Source organism: Crocodylus porosus, unplaced genomic scaffold, assembly GCF_001723895.1.
Source record: "Crocodylus porosus isolate Cpor-Errol unplaced genomic scaffold, CroPor_comp1, whole genome shotgun sequence".
Classification (NCBI taxonomy): Eukaryota; Metazoa; Chordata; order Crocodylia; family Crocodylidae; genus Crocodylus; species Crocodylus porosus.
In genome coordinates this window covers 127,354,526-127,370,451 of record NW_017728906.1, presented here as the reverse complement: position 1 = coordinate 127,370,451, position 15,926 = coordinate 127,354,526, and the positions used below count along the sequence as shown (strand labels likewise).

Below are 15,926 nucleotides of genomic sequence, written 5' to 3'. Positions count from 1 at the left end.
GAATAACCAGAAATTTAGCAATAAAAATCAAACTGTTATTCTAAAAGTTTCAAGTAGTGGAAATTGCAATGACCTCTGTATATCTGCACCTGATGGAAGAAACACTGCTGTTCATTTTTAGCAATATGCCAAAATAAGGACTTGAAGTGAAAAGGCACAGTCCATCTACATAGCCAAAATACTTATGAGACTCTTTCCGTGGTGGCTGGTGGACCATGCTGCATCTCAGCTAGGAATCTATTTTTAACACAAGGTAACTTTGCTTGTTTTAACTTTTATAAGGATGCAGCTAAAACTCAAATGCCAGAAATATAATCTCTCTAGCAAATAATCTAGCCATCCAACAGTTGGTCACATTCTGCAATTTTAAGGCAGTTTCAGAACCCAAGATTATTCCTATTTTTTAAATAAAAATGTTCTGTGCCAACCTCTGTGTTTTCAGTGCGTCTAAAAATTACTAAAGGGTCTTTTGTGGTCTATCAATATTAAAATCCCATTACAGTGGGGGTTCTAATAAGGCAGTAGGGAACAACAGCTCTGTGACAGCCCGTTGGGTGGTTAATATAAACGTTATCAACTTTGTAAATATGGGTGTACAGAATAGATGCTAATAGTTCTAGCAGATCAGTGAACCAGATTTTTAAAATTCCTTAAATACATATTTGCAGAATTCGCTATTCAGGCACTATAAATACGAACTTACGTGCTAGAGCAAGCTAGATATGGGCTCAATATGCTGTCAGTTGGCAGAAGTGTCAGCTGAACTCTTTGTTTAACTGAAAGGGGACTAAAAGGGCTCACACTGGGAACTGATGGATCACTTCCTAGGACAGTAGATTAGCTTCTATTTGTAGTCCCCAGTGGTCTAGAATGGTTGACCTTAAGGACATATGGCAAGGTGCATCTCTTTTTTTGGGTGAGACAGGAGGTAGGTAGGTGTAAATGTTCATGGGGAAAGTTTGGGGGAAGTCCTTCATATAGAACCGTTGAGAGAGGTAGCATTTGCTGCTGGTTTTGTTTTAAATGATGCATCATTCACTCCTTTTTATGTCAAAAGTGGAAAGTAACAAATATTGGAAGATTGTATTATATGCAGTTTCAAGGACCAGAACATCACTTGGTGTCAGTCAAATTCTCTCTGGAAATAAGTAAGATGTTTTTGATAATGAGAGTTATTAAATCTAGATCAACTTCATGGGGATGCAGTTGAGTTTTAAAATCAAGATGGGACATATTTTTAAAAGAAATGCTGTAGTTCCATTAGAAATAATGGGCATGAAAATATTAAATACAACTCAAGCATATATTTTACAAAAATCAGTATATTCTCATTGGTCTCAAATAATGTACAAGATTGATACAACCTTTTCAGCAGGCATAAGGTTGCTTTTAGCTATCACACATGGATGGGTATTGGAAAGGATAACAGTGGGGACTGGTCCTATTTTTCAGCACAAAAATAGGCCACTTAATTGGATTGGAGATGGGCTCCAGGAATCTTGTATTGGTGGAGATGGACTGCATGGCTGTATTGTAAAGAAACCTTGCTAAGGGTGCAGGAACAAACTATCCTGATGTGCAGGAAGAATAGTAAATATGGCAGGCAACCAGCTTGACTTAGCAGAGGACTCCTTGGTGAAGTGAAACACAAAAAGGAAGCTTACAAGAAGTAGAAGCTTGGACAGGTGACTAGGGAGGATTATAAGAATATAGCTCAGGCATGCAGGTTTGAACTCAGGATGGCCAAAACTCACTTAGAGTTGCAGCTAGCAAGGAATGTGAAGGGTAAAAAGAGGTTTCTACACAGGGCCAGCCCACCATTTTTGGGGACCCCCCTGCAAGAAATAGTTCTGGGGCCATCTGATGCAAAGAGGCTGGTGGCAGGAGGATGGGGTGTGGTAAGCGGCCAATGAAGCCAGTGGTGACTGTGGCAGGAGGGGTGGCAAGCAGCTGGACATGAAGCCGGTTGCGGTTGTGGTGTTGGTGGCGGAGGTGTGGGGGTGGTGAGTGGCTGGACATGAAGTCTGCTGCAGCGGTGGTATTGGCAGCGGGGGGAGGGGGTGGCAAGCAATCAGACACAGGGACCCCCTTTGCTGCAGGGCCCCGTTTGCAAGTTCCGCAGCATAGGATGGGCCAGCCCTGTTTCTTCAAGTATGTAAGCAACAAGAGGAAGATCAGGAAAAGTGTGGGTCCCTTACTGAGTGGGGGAGGTGGCAGATAATGAGGAAAAGGTGAAATACTTGATGCTTTTTATCTTGGTCTTCACAGGCAAGGTCAGCTCCCAGACTACTGTACCGAGCAGTACACTTCGGAGAGAAGGTGAGCAGCCACCAGTGGTGAAAGAACAGGTTAGGGACTATTTAGAAAAGTTGGACATGTACAAGTCCATAGGGCCAGATGCAACATATTCAAGGGTGTTGAGGGAGTTGCTGGTGGGATTGCAGAGCTGCTGACCATTATCTTTAAAAACTCCTGGTGTTTGGGGAAAGTGCCAGCTGATTGGAAAAGGGCAAATATCGTACCCCTCCTTAAGAAAGGGAAGAAGGAGGATCCAGGGAGCTACAGGCCAGTCAGCCTCACCTCAGTCACCAGAAAAACTATGAAGCAGGTCCCCAAGGAATCCTTTTCTAAGGACTCAGAGAAGAATAAAGTGATCAGGAACAATCAGCATGGATTCACCAAGGGCAAGTCATGCCTGACCAACCTGATGCCTTCTATGATGAGATAACTGGCTCTGTGGATGCAGGGAAAGCAGCAGATGGGCTATACCTTGACTTTAGAAAGGCTTTTAATACTGTCTCCTACAGCATTTTTGCAAGCAGGCTGAGGAAGTATGGGTTGGTTGGATGAATGGACTGTAAGGTGGATAGAGATCTGGCTGGATTGTTGGGCTCAATGGGCAGTATTCAATAGCTTAATGCCTAATTGGCAGGTGGTATCAAGTGAAGTGCCTCAGGGGTCTGTCCTGGGGCCATTATTGTTCACTATCTTCATTAACCATCTGGAAGATGGGCTGGATTGCACTGTAAGCAAGTTCATGGATGACACCAAGCTGGGGTGGTGGTGTAGTAGATATGTTGGAGTATACCACTAGGATTCAGAGTCACCTAGACAAATTGGAGGACTGGGCCAAAAGAAATCTCATGAGCTTCAACGAGGACAAGTGCAAAGTCCTTCACTTAGGACTGAACAATCCCATACACCACTACAGCTTGGGATTTGAGTGGCTAAGAGGCAGCACTGCAGAAAAAGGCCTGGGTGTTACAGCGGACAATAAAATGGATACGATTCAGCAGTGTGCCCTTGCTGCCGAGAAAGCTAACAGCATACTGGTCTGCATTAATAGGAGGGTTGCAGCTGGTCAAGGGAAGTAATTATTTCCCTCTATTCTGCACTGGTGAGGCCACATCTGGAATATTGTGTCCAGTTTTGGGTCCCCCTCTATGGAAAGGATGTGGACAAGTTGGAGAGTGTCCAGTGGAGAGCAACAAAAATGGTTTAGGGGCTGGGCACATCACTTATGAGGAGAGGCTAAGAGAATTGGGTTCAAGACTGAGGGGGGTTTTGATAGCAGGCTTAAACTGCCTGAAAGTTGGTTCCAAAGAGGATGGAGCTAGACTGTTCACAGTGGTGACATGCCAGAACAAGGAACAATGGTTTCAGGTTGAAGCAAAGGAGGTTTAGGTTGGATATTAAGAAAAACTTTCTCACTAGGCAGGTGGTGGAACAGGTTACCTAGAGAGGTGGTGGAAGCTCCATCCTCAGAGGTTTTTGAGGCCTGGCTGTAATGATTGAGTTGGGAATGGTTATACTTTGAGCAGGGGGTTAGACTAGATGATCTCCTGAGGTCTCTTCCAACCCTAATTTACTATTTATTCTATAATTCTAACCTGCTTCTGGATTTTTCACTATTGATCTTCACAGTTTTATTCTGAATTATATAATCATACTCTGAAAGCCCTATGTTTAAACAAACCATAAAAATACAGTCTTTAAAGTTCCTTCCCATCCACATTTCCTGCAGCCATCTTTAGAAGCGATGAATCTTGCTGCTCAGCAATTGTGTATGGAAACAGCCTCCCTCACCTGTATGGGAGAGCTGGGTGGAGTTTCTAAAAGATGGCTGCCACATGAAAAGTTAGGACAGATTTCATTTGCTTAAATAAACTTAATTTCAAATAGTGCAAACCAGGATGTTTCTTCACCTATATTACCTCTTAGATAAGGGCAGAAAAAGGATTCAATAATTATGACCAAGTATACATGAGCAATAAATAATAGCTTGGGCTCTGATACACAGTGCATGGAAGTCCTTAGGGGTCTTTTCTGTGACTCCAGTGGGGTTTGAATCAGATTGTTAGGTGGTTGAATCTGAACTTTTAAAATGACACTTTCCTTTTCCATATTATGTGAAGCTTTCTTTCTTTCTTTCTTTCTTTCTTTCTTCTTTTGTTTCCTTCTTTTTTTGGACAATGAAGTAATTTTTGTAGTTGTTTACAGTCTGTTTTATTTTCAGGCTCTCCATGTGAAGATGTTTCGTTTGCAAATGCTGCCAGAGGATGTCTCTTTAAACCAATTATTTGCCATATAATTTTTTAAAAAAGAGAACATCCTGGTTTTTCAAGAGATTATTTTTACAGAATCTAAACACAAGCCTGAATCTGAGTGTACAGTGTTTCTTTCATCTCAGCTATAAACCCAGGTGTGTGCCTTTCTCAACATGCCTGATCTTTAATGACTTCTCTTTGTTCCGGAAATGGCTGCCTGTGCATGAGCTTGCAGGCTGCTGGTGTGTAACAACGGGGGTTCTCATTGTCCCCTTCTGTTGAGTATTTTTCAAGAATGCTTTTAGGAAAGTGTGTTTTCTCTTCCTCCCATCTCAGAAATATATTAGTCTGTGTTTTACAGGGTGACATTGAATTTGGTTTTTCTCTGTGACATTTAAATCAGGATGAATATGTCTGTTTCCCCCTCCACCCTACCCCCTTCAGTCTTCTGTTTGGTTCCACCTCCTCCTTTTCCTACCATTTTTTTATATGCATGAATATGAAATTCACTGTATAAATGTATAGGGCAAGAACCTCAAGTGCTGTCCACATACTTCTATTGGAAGCATATTCACTTGCATTGGCTATATACAGACATATTCCATATACTTGCCATGTTGCCCAGGTTCCCAGACCTACCAATGTAAGAGGGATGGGAAATAATATACATGGAGAGTAGTTATTTTAAAATATAGGCACTATAGATGAATGTAGTTAATAGCTGAAGGTGGTCATTTCTGCATTTTGCTCCATGGGCAATGCTTTGATTTGATTGATTCCATATAGCAAATCCATGCTATGTGTAGGGGCTGTGTAAGAGTTCTTACCTAGAAAGATGCTGGTTGTGATCAGATGCTTTTGACTTGATAGTTGACTGTTTGCATGTTAGGGCTTCAAGGTGCTTTTGTCAGATACATAGTAACATTGTATGAAATTATAATTTACGTTTATTTTTCAATTTCTGCCATTTCCTTCCAGGCTGCTAGAAACAGAAGTGCAAAAATACCATTCTTGTGGGATTCATGGTCAAATGTCCTCCAGATTTTGATGGCCCATAGGGCTAGTGTGGTTAAAGCTAAGCTAGTTCTGTAGTCAATGGTGTACAAAGGAGTGATGTGGCCAGCATAGCACTCCTTTGTACACCGTTGATTCCCCAGCATGAATGACCAGGTACCCAAACAACTGGGAGGACATGATCTTTACTACGATCTGGAGTGGGGCTCAAACCCATGCCTCTGATGCTATATTGAGATGCATTCACCACTCTGATACTGCCTCAGTCTGAGACTTCAGGGTCTCCATCAAAGCTGCCTACATATATTGGTCTCACTGATGAAGTTGTCAGCCTGTAACAAGCACGAAGTAAACAGACTGACTGTTTTAAAACAGCCTCTTGATTTTACTCTGAGTCCATGTTTTGATATCTTTCGGCTGATGAACTCAGCGTAGAATACTGCTCCCTAAATTAAAATAAGATTTCTAGGATCTCAGCTGGTCCTGAACTTTCTACTTTATATTGCAAAGTGTAAATCAATATATAATTTACTGCTTTTTGGTCACTTAGACAGGTTTGTTCAATGTGTATCTGTTTTTCTATTAGCACAATTATGAGTGTGGAGTTTAATTAACAAGGGTTAACAAGCCATTTACTACAGCCAAGGGCCAATTAACTGAGCTGGCAAAATGCTAACAAGTTATAATTGCTTTTTAAAACATACAGTTTTGCAGAATGGAGTCATAAGCCATCACAGATTGTAAATTAGGGATGGCAAATCAATATTGTAAATCATTTTGCCTCATGGGCCGGATCAGGACTATAGAGTTTTTCACAGGCTAGACCAAACATATGGTTTCTGAGGATGGCTGCTGGCACTGCTGTGTTAGTGCCAGCAGTCAAGGAATTGACACAGTCACTGTTCAACTCCTGTTGCGGTGGCTGCTAGAGTCTCAGTGTTGGTGTGGCCAGCAGCCAGGAGGTGAACATTAGGGGTAACCAGAAATACTAATTTCTGTGCTGATCACCTCCTGGGTGTTGGGTAGGTGATGATACAGGCTCCAGCATCCACAGCAGCAGGGTTGAGAGACTGGTGTTAACTCCTTGGCTCCTGGCAGCTGTGGCAGAAAGCCCCAAGAACCAGATAACCCACCTCTGTGGCCTGGATCAAGCACATAGACCTTTTATTTGACAACACTGTTATAAGCCACGGATAGCAGAGTTGGGGAGGGACTTCAGGAACAGTGTAACTAATATCTTTACCCTTGTCTAAGTCTGATAAGAAAAGTTGTTCCTGGCCAACTGTGGTGTTTGAATCAATGTAAGATTGTTAAATCACAGGAGACATCAAGTCTGATGCTGAAGAAACTATTTCTCTGCTTCATCTAGGAGTTTCATCATTTCTATGCCTTGCAATGTATCACTGTTCAGAGTAAAAGATCACATGTACCCAGTTATGAATTCTTCTCTAGTCATTCTTTTGATCTTATCTGCTATTACCATTTTCAGACAGACATCTTAGTCAGCCATGAGAGACTGAGAGCTCAATTCTTCTCACATGTATGTTTGTGCTTTTCCATTGAAGTCTTTGGGATTGCATTGGTACAACAGAGCAGAGTCTGGACTTATAAGTATTTTTTTTTCAGTAGTGAGAAGATGTGATGAGTGTTTTAAAAACGAACTCCTGAAATATAGGGGAGAAAAATAAAGTAAAATGAGAGAAGTAAGTGGCAGATGATAGATATAAGCCTGAAATAGCAGCTCAAAAGAGTGACAGGTGAAGATTAAAAGATATAAGTGAAGGCAAATGCCAGCAACCCACAGAATCTAGGATACAAGAGTAGAGAGAGAAATTACAGAAGGGGAAGTGAGAAAAGTGATTAAAAAGGAACCACCAGAAGGGTTTTAATATTTTACCTTATTGGGAAAAAATATATTAATGTGTTGATGTTACACAAGAAGGAAAGAAATAATAGAACAAACAAGTTGAAATCAAACAGGGGACTAAAAAGAGAAGGAGGAGTGCTCTGAATGAGTTTTCACAACACTGTAAAGTTGCTTGGTTTGAAATAAAGTGAAGAAAGCTCAGTGGATTAAAGTTTTATTAATAGGGAATCCCAGTTAGAAGTCTGTCAAGAAATTAGCTGTTGACAAAGCTATAAGGAATGAAGCGTTGCAAGCAACCTAAAAGAAATGATTGATTTGGTCACTTCTCAAACATTATTTGTAAGGCAGTCTTTTCTTCTTGGTTATCTTTGACAGGGCCACCAGGTAATCATTTAATAAATTACAAGGTACAATTAAGTATATGCATTTAGATAACAAATTAGAAAACAAAAGTGTTTTCGCAGATACAAGAATGCATTTGTTTTTAATTGAATACAAACCAACAAGAGCTGGCAAAATAGAGTGAAAATCATGTATGCTGGCCTGGACTACTTTCTCTCTATCTTCGCCTTGCAGTACATTCCCTTCAGGGATTCATTGTTTAAGGTAATGCTTGTTCACATTCATAGGGATTAGTTGCTTACTAACTCAGTTGGAGTTGAAAGATTATCAGGAATTTTCCCTCATAATTTGCTGGCATAGACTTGATCACAATTCCTTTCCACCAGAGCACAGACCTAGAAAATCATCTCTAAGGATCACAATGTTAAATCAGCAGGTTTATTTCATGCATCTTCTAGAGACTTTGTTCTGTCATCTTTCCATCCCATACCAAAACAGAGAAAGGAATATTCCATACTTTTCCCAAGTGGGCTCCAGTACTCCCAGCCACAAGGGGCTGAATTCAGGAGAGACGCCATGATTTTACAAAACACTTACGCACATGCACTTAAGTGCTATTGACTTCATTAGTGATTAAGCATGTGGTTCAAGTGAAACTAGTGCATAGGACTTTATCAGGCTTAGAATGCACCCTTAATAGTCATTTCCTTTCATTTATTGCTCTAGCAAACTTCAGTGCAATGGTGCTCAATTCCAGCTTGCAGAGCTGTGTCTTCTGGCCCATGGGACTTCTTGGACATTTGATGGTGAGAGCGTGGTGGCCGCATTAATTGTCGACCTCTTGCTGCTAAGTTTCCAGACCCATGTGGAGCCTGGTGGGCTGGAAAACATGGCCGTACCCTGGTGTGCAGGGTTGCTTCATGGCCAGATCCTGTTGTGCAGCACTGGGCTGGTGCATGGAATCACACCCATGGATTGACCCCATCCACCAACCTGTGTGAGATTGAGCCTGTGGACCAACCCCACACCGCTCATCTGGCCTCCAAGGTTGGAAGTTTGGGCACCATTGCTTTAGGTTTAGCCTAAAGGTTTATTTGTTCATTCCTAGGTACTTTTGGTTTTGCAAGCATACTATTAAACAAATGTGGAGTTTGAGGATAAAGGCTACACTGTTTATTATTCTAATAAACTTCCCTGCCTAGTGTAAGAAAAAGTGGCCAACTCTTTCCAATTTCCTTTATTTTTAATTCCTGAAAATAATTGCTACCTTGGAGAAAAGCACAACATTATACCCTGTTGTTCAGAAATGTGCCAATGGATGGTCTCTTTTCTTCTGGAAATCCATCATGGGTCCTGATTTAAAATCTCCTTCTAACATTCCCCCACTGGGCATGTCCACATATGCAGGCATGTGTGCTTGCAGCAGCTCAAATAGATATGGCACAAATTGGAGCCGAGCCTTTTGCCGCAGCGCATGTGCCCGGACATGCACTTTGCTGTGGGACAATTTGTGCCACTTAGGGGAAAATAACCCTGCCCAACTTCTTCCGGGTATGCACCCAGGGAAAGCTAGAGACTGGGGCTAGCACCTGTGCTGGCCCAGAAGTATAAAAACCTACCCTGGCCAGCAGCTCACGGATACGTGCCCTCAGGAGCTTCTGGGGGAGGAGCCTCTGGGAGGAAGCTGGCTACGCCCCTTCCTGTCCCAGGCTGCTGCTGCTGTGGCTGCCTGCTGCAAGCTTGATCTCAGGAGCTTCTAGGGGAAAGATGGCTAGGCCCTTTCCTGCCTCTGGCTACTATTAGCTGCTGGCTTGGTCTCAGAGCTTTTGGAGTAAGTTGGCCACACCCCTTCCTGCCTTGGGTGGCTGCTGCTGTTGCTGCCCCCCCAGCAGGGGAGGATGTCCTCTGCTGCACACTGCTACCCACCTCAGGGATAGTGCACTGCACTGCACTGTACCTCAGCTTCTGCACCCCTGTCCCAGTCTGCTGCCAGCCTGCCGCCAAGCTGCGATCAGGGGACAGCCTGGGGAGGGAGCCTGCACTGCCTGTGGGCCCCTCCCCCACCATCACTGCCAGAGCCTAAAGGAACCTTGCCTGCCCAGCTGCTTTGGCAGGACACCTCCACTTTCACCAGAAGCACACCTTGAATGGCTGAACTGGATGGCTTCTACCATTGCTTTTGTTTCTGCTGCTGCTGCTGCCCCCTCTCAGTGCAGCAGAGAATCTCCCTCTCTCCCATCTGACACCACACCTACACTGGATCACTTCTTAATTGACTGACCATGCCTACACTCCCCCACAGCTATAGAGGACTGGTGGGTATAGCCCAGGGGGCTCTGCTTGGTGTCCACCTCTGGAGAGCTTCTTTTCACATTTTGAACCCATGTCACTCCTACCCTTTTCTTCCTTAGTGGTCCCACCAAAAAAAAAATCAGTTGTATCTGTCAAACTTTGGCCCCGCACAGTGGGGGTTATTAATTAACTAGGTGAGCCTTAAGGCCCATGATCTCTGGAAGATATAAACAGACAGGAGCTTCTGAGGTCCAGCTACTTGGTATCTGGGGATACTACCCCTTGTGCCAGATGGACTGCTGAAGCACCATCCTCAAAATCACTTTTTAAAATACCCCCAAAATCCATGTTCTTCCACAAGTAGAACAAAAGACCACTATATATAGAGAGAGGGATTGATCAGTCAGGCAATGTTTTATTGCTATACCTACAATGTTAAAGCAATTTGAAAGCCTACCAGTGTCCCTATCAACATAATAAAATAAATTCTAAATATCTGTATGTTTTGATGTTTGTTTTTGGAATTCTTATCACGTGAGAGGTGTGTGATGCAGGGATATGGGGTTTGCAGGAGGTGGGTAGAAAGGGGTGTGGTTGTGTGGGGGGATGTGGGTTGGTGTGTGGGTAGGGGTGGGGGGACTGTGGGTATGGGGTGACTGTCTGGGTTGGCTGCTCAGGAGGGGTGGGTCTCCTGACCCTCACAGGGTACAGCCACCCACACAGTAACATAGACTTCCTCCCCTGCAGGGTCCCAGCCCCTCTGCCCACTCCCCCAGCCCCCCCTGTTCACTCTTCTAGCTCCCTGGTCACTTCCCCAACCCTTTGATCACTCACCACCCCCACCAGTGCCAGCATCCATGAACTCTCCAGCAGTTGCAGTGACCATTGGGGCCGCTTGGCACTGCCCCTCATGTGTTGCCTGGTACTTGCCTGCCTGGCACCCATGCTGCTGCTGCCGCATCATGCGGCTGTGGTCCTGTTTAGCAGGGCACTGCATGGAACGCTTTTGGGCAGCTCCAGGCTGTGACCCAGGGCCCTGAGCCACTTGCAAGGACTGCTTGCTGTGCTGGACCTGGCCCTGCATGCCGTGCATGCATGGAAGTGACTTGGCCCAATGGCACACGGGACCTGGTCTGGCACAGCAGGCGATCCTTGTGAGTGGTGCAGGGCCCCAAGTCACAGTCCTGAGCTGCCTGAAAGAGTGCAGCACCATGTGGCAATCTGCCAAGCAGGGCCTCAGCTGTGCAATGCAGCAGCGGCAGTGTGGGTGCCAGGAGGTCAGGGTTAAGCCCTGCTTCCCCATGCCACATGGCGGGGGGGCTGTCACAGGAGGGCCTGAGCATCCCCAATTGCTGCTACAGCTGGTGAGTGCAATGGGGGGACCAGGCCTGGACAGGGAAGCAATCAGGAAGCTGGAGGAGAGATGAGGAGCTAGGGAGATAGATTGGGGTCCTGGGAGAAGGAGGGAGGAGCTGGGGTAGAACTAGGGGTGTGAGCAGGGGGGACTGGGGAAATGAGCAGGGCTCTGGGGCTGGGCAGGGCCCCCCATGGTCCTCTCCTCCTCCTCCAGCCCCCAACCCCCTCACTTACCTGGTACAGGGCCCGGGTCCTGGCCACTGCAGGCAGCGTGCTTCAACACTGGGGGAAGAGTCAGCCATAGAGATGCTCTGGCTGCATCTCTATGGATGACAGAGCCTCTGGTTGCCTCAAGGCATGGTCCAGGGCCATGCCCTGTTCTACTTTTTTTTCCTAGGGTATTTTTGGATATCAAATTTGTAGATATCAAATTCTGCCCCTGTGCTGCAAATATGCAGCATGGGGAACATTTTTTTGTTCCTGCACGTACATCTTGCAGCATCTCAAAGGGATTTGAGATGCTGCAAGAGGCACGTGCATGCTCGTATGGACGTGCCCACTGATACTAAATGCTCTGCCAGACTGGCATGCTTTGACATGTCCATGAATACAAGCTATTCTGTACCTTCTTTGAAGTGAATTTATGACCTTTAAAATTAGGTTCCAATCCAGTTATAGAAACTTACCTGACCATTTGAGTGGTTTTAGTTTTTCCTCTCTTCAAAGTTACATCGACAATGCAACAACAGATAAACTGTCATGGTCAGAATTTTTAGTAGTAGTCAGCTTGTCAGTTAACATGGTGACAGGTCACTGAGGATTCTTTTGAATAAAACCAATTGCATGATGCAAGAGGAAAAAGATCCTGTCAAATTTCTTTCTTTTCATCTGACATTCCAAAGCCCAGCTACCTCAAAGCAGTTGGGAAATATTGTTAATGGGTGTGTGTAGATGACACGGGTGTTAATGTGGAGTGCCTGAAAATTTTAACGTGGCTTTTTTTTTTTTTTTTTGGTGTAGTGCATTTTTGTTTGCACAACACGGCATTCGTGTTCACACGAATGGAGTTTTCGAGTGAGTTAAGTCTTGTCTTTCCTCATGGATTTCAGCAGGGGAGTCAAATACCAATTTGACAGTCTTTCCTAATATATTATAGCAAGAGGTGTACGTAAACAAACCTGGGCTCCCCAGTCCCTGCCCCTGGATTCTCACTGGGCAGTTCTGACTCTCGCTGGGAGTCTCCCCTGGGTGTGGTCATGGTCACCCCAAAATCCTTGCCTCTTGCACCTGCCTATGCCCAGTCAGTCTGGTCTCTCCATCAGTATGTGATCCCATCCCAATCCCAAAGATCTCATCCCAATCTCAAAGACAAGCTGCTTCAATCTTCCCCTCCCATTCCTTTCCCTTCCCATCCCACCATGTTACAAATGTGTGTTTTTTCTTTCATTTGCTGCAGCTGCTATGATAACTGTTATGATATAAAATATTTAGGGTTTAGAGTAGAAGGTGGGTAGGTGGGTGTTTGTTGCTGCCTGGTTGATTGGCGATTGCTGTCAAAGATTTTGGTGGTGGCAAGCTCTTCTGCCCCCCCCTTTTGTTTGTTTTTGACTAAATTTCCCAGTGTTACCAAGCTCATTGATCTTTGTACAGTTTCCATGGGGGCTCCCGTGGGAACCCTCCCGTTCCCTGCCCAGGTACACCATCAATCTGTTTGTGTAGTGCCAAATACAGCTTTTGGAGGTATATTATGAATTGTTTTATAAATATTTTTGGAACTTTTTGAAAATGTGGGTTGCTGTTTGGCTTGGTTCCCTGCCCCGCACCTAGCCCACCAAGACCTATAGTTAATCTTCTCACCCAAGTGGGGGAGAGGTTGTTCAGATGTGGGTGACAGTGTGTAATGCTCCCCTCCCACAAACCACTCACAGTCTGGAAGCAGCAAACCCCTAGTCCAGGTTTCCTCCCCCTTCCTTTGACCATGCTCCCTTCCGTACCCCCTCACAACACCACATGCCCCTGTAGACAGACACAGATATAAAGTGGAAATGAATTTATTTCAGCATAATGAAGACAAAGAATAAAACATTCTTAGGTGGTGTTGTCAGCAATATATCCTGCCAGACAATCATTGACAAGGGCTGCTTGACCAGCTTCTCCTTGAGGATATCTCTTCGGTCCCTGTGCTGCTGTTTCTGCCCGGACACATCTCTGTAGTCTGGCCAATGCCTGTCACACTGCTTCTTCCTACAACTCCTTGAAAACCTCTCTGTGGTTCTCACAGATCTTGTGCAGCATGCAGGCTGCCACTACCAGGGCCATGATATTTTCTTGCTCTATCTCAAGCTGGCATGTAAGCACCCTCCATCGTCCTTTCAGTTGGCCAAATGCACATTCCACAGCCATCCTGCAACTGCTTGGGCAGTAGTTAAAAACCAGCTTCTATGGGTCAGTGACACTCCCTACATAAGGCTTCATGAGCCAGGGCTTTAGGGGGTAGGCAGCGTCCACTAATATAAGTGGGGGAATGGTGACACCATGGATCACTATCTCCCCCACTCGAGGTGCATAATGTCTTTTCTCCGTGAGGCCAGGCAGAGGGGAGTTTGTGAATACACGTGTATCTTGTGCACTGTCAGCCCAACTGGTATAAATGTTAGTGAACCAGTCCTGGTGTTCCACCACAGCTTGCAGGATCATGGGGGCATATCCTTTCCTGTTTGTGTATGTCTTCCCCCGCCCTGCAGGGCACAACACTGGGATGCGAGTGCTGTCTAAAGCCCCTATGCAGTTCAGGAGCCCCTTCTTATTAAAGCCATCTATGACTTGCTGTGGATTTGCCAGGTGGATAGTTTTGTTTGCAGCAATCCCCTTCAGCAGCTGGCATACCTCATGAATTGCCAGCCCAACCATGCAGGCAGCCATGCTGAACTGGTTCATGATGTAGCGGTGGCTGGATGGGCTGGCCAGTTTCATGACGGCCATTGCAACCCTTTTGTCTGGCAGGATGGCCCAACGCATGTTAATGACATGGGGCCCCAGCATTGAGACAATATGGTAGAACATCTCCCTTTTAATTCAGAACATCTCCAGCCATTGCTGGTCATTCCAAGTTGTCAGCACGATTCGCTCCCACCAGTCCTTGATGCTTTTGCAGGCCCACACAGTGTGGATTCTGGTCCTCCTCAGGTTTCTCAGCACAGCCTGGTCAAATTCCACTTTTTCGCTTTCCTCTCTATATCCCAAGTCCTCTGGGTATCTGTATCTTCTTATTGTCATTAATGCTGTTAAGCCAGGAACACTATAAACTAGTCAGGGGGGATCAGCAGGCATTGGGGGAGTCACTGTTCCCCCGTGCACTGCCAGGAGTGACCAGGAATAACAGTCATAAGCTGGCAGAGGGGAGGTTTAGGCTAGATATCAGGAGGTGCTACTTCACGGTCAGGGCTAGGATCTGGAACCAACTTCCAAGAGAGGTGGTCCTGGCTCCTACCCTGGGGGCTTTTAAGGGGAGGTTAGATGGACATCTTGCTGGGATTGTTTGACCCCAGTATTGCTTCCTGCCATAGTGGGGCGGTGGACTAGATGATCTACTCAGGTCCCTTCTGACCCTAGAAACTATGAAATGTCTTGCCACTGAACACTGTAGCACAGTTCCTATCCTTCTCAAGCATTCCAGCAGTAATCCCCAGGTAAACAGCATTTGCAGAAGCAGTACTGCTACTTCCTCCTCCTTCTGCTCACCTCCTCTCCTGGTAATGCAGGCTACTCAAAACTTTTGCCACTTTAAGGAAAATAGGCTGTGCTTCTGTAATAAAATAAACTTGCTCAAGCAGGCAGGTAGGTATCCATTTTTGCAACATTCCAGCCCATCACATACCAACATTAAGTAGCCATCCCAAAGTACAATGGCCTTATTTACCCCATCACCAGGTCTTTTCTATTGTTAACTGGACGCTCCATCACCTTTGGGTCTTTTGACATTTACAGGTAAAGACGTCACAGTCCTTGGAATTTTCCCAGATCCTCATGCAACCACAGCCTGAGTATAAAGGCACCCTTCCCCACTACAAAATTTTCCATCCCCCTTTCACAAATCGCTTGTGCTGTTGACCAAAAACTGCTTTGCCAAGTCTCAGAAAGCCAAGACCAGCAGTATGGAGCTGATGCCCCAGGAGGCTGATACCTCCAATGCCTGTGGACCCAGCTGGACCTGGAAAGAGCTGGAGGACTTAATCGACATTTGGTTGGAGCAAAGGATCATAGACAGGCTGGAAATTAGGAGGAATAAGCCTGTTTATGTCAAGATCACAAAGGGCATGCAGTTGCGAGGGCACAATCATGTCTGGACCCAGGTTTGGAACAAGATCAAGTCCCTGAGATCAGTGTTTTACAAAGCCAAAGATGCAAACTCTTGTTCTGGGGCAGGTTGCACAATTGCCCCTTTCTATGACAAGCTGTCCATCATTCTCTCCAAGGATGTGGGCGACAACCTGGGTATGGAGACTTTA

General features: G+C 45.2%; 1 long non-coding RNA gene across 1 annotated transcript; it reads left to right on the top strand.

Annotated features, from left to right (window-relative positions):
- Positions 1-2,915: 2,915 nt before the first annotated feature.
- On the top strand, positions 2,916-14,021 carry LOC109306125. Its single transcript, XR_002099864.1, has 3 exons — positions 2,916-3,063; positions 10,740-10,744; positions 14,010-14,021. It is a non-coding gene; the product is annotated as an uncharacterized LOC109306125 (long non-coding RNA).
- Positions 14,022-15,926: the final 1,905 nt, after the last annotated feature.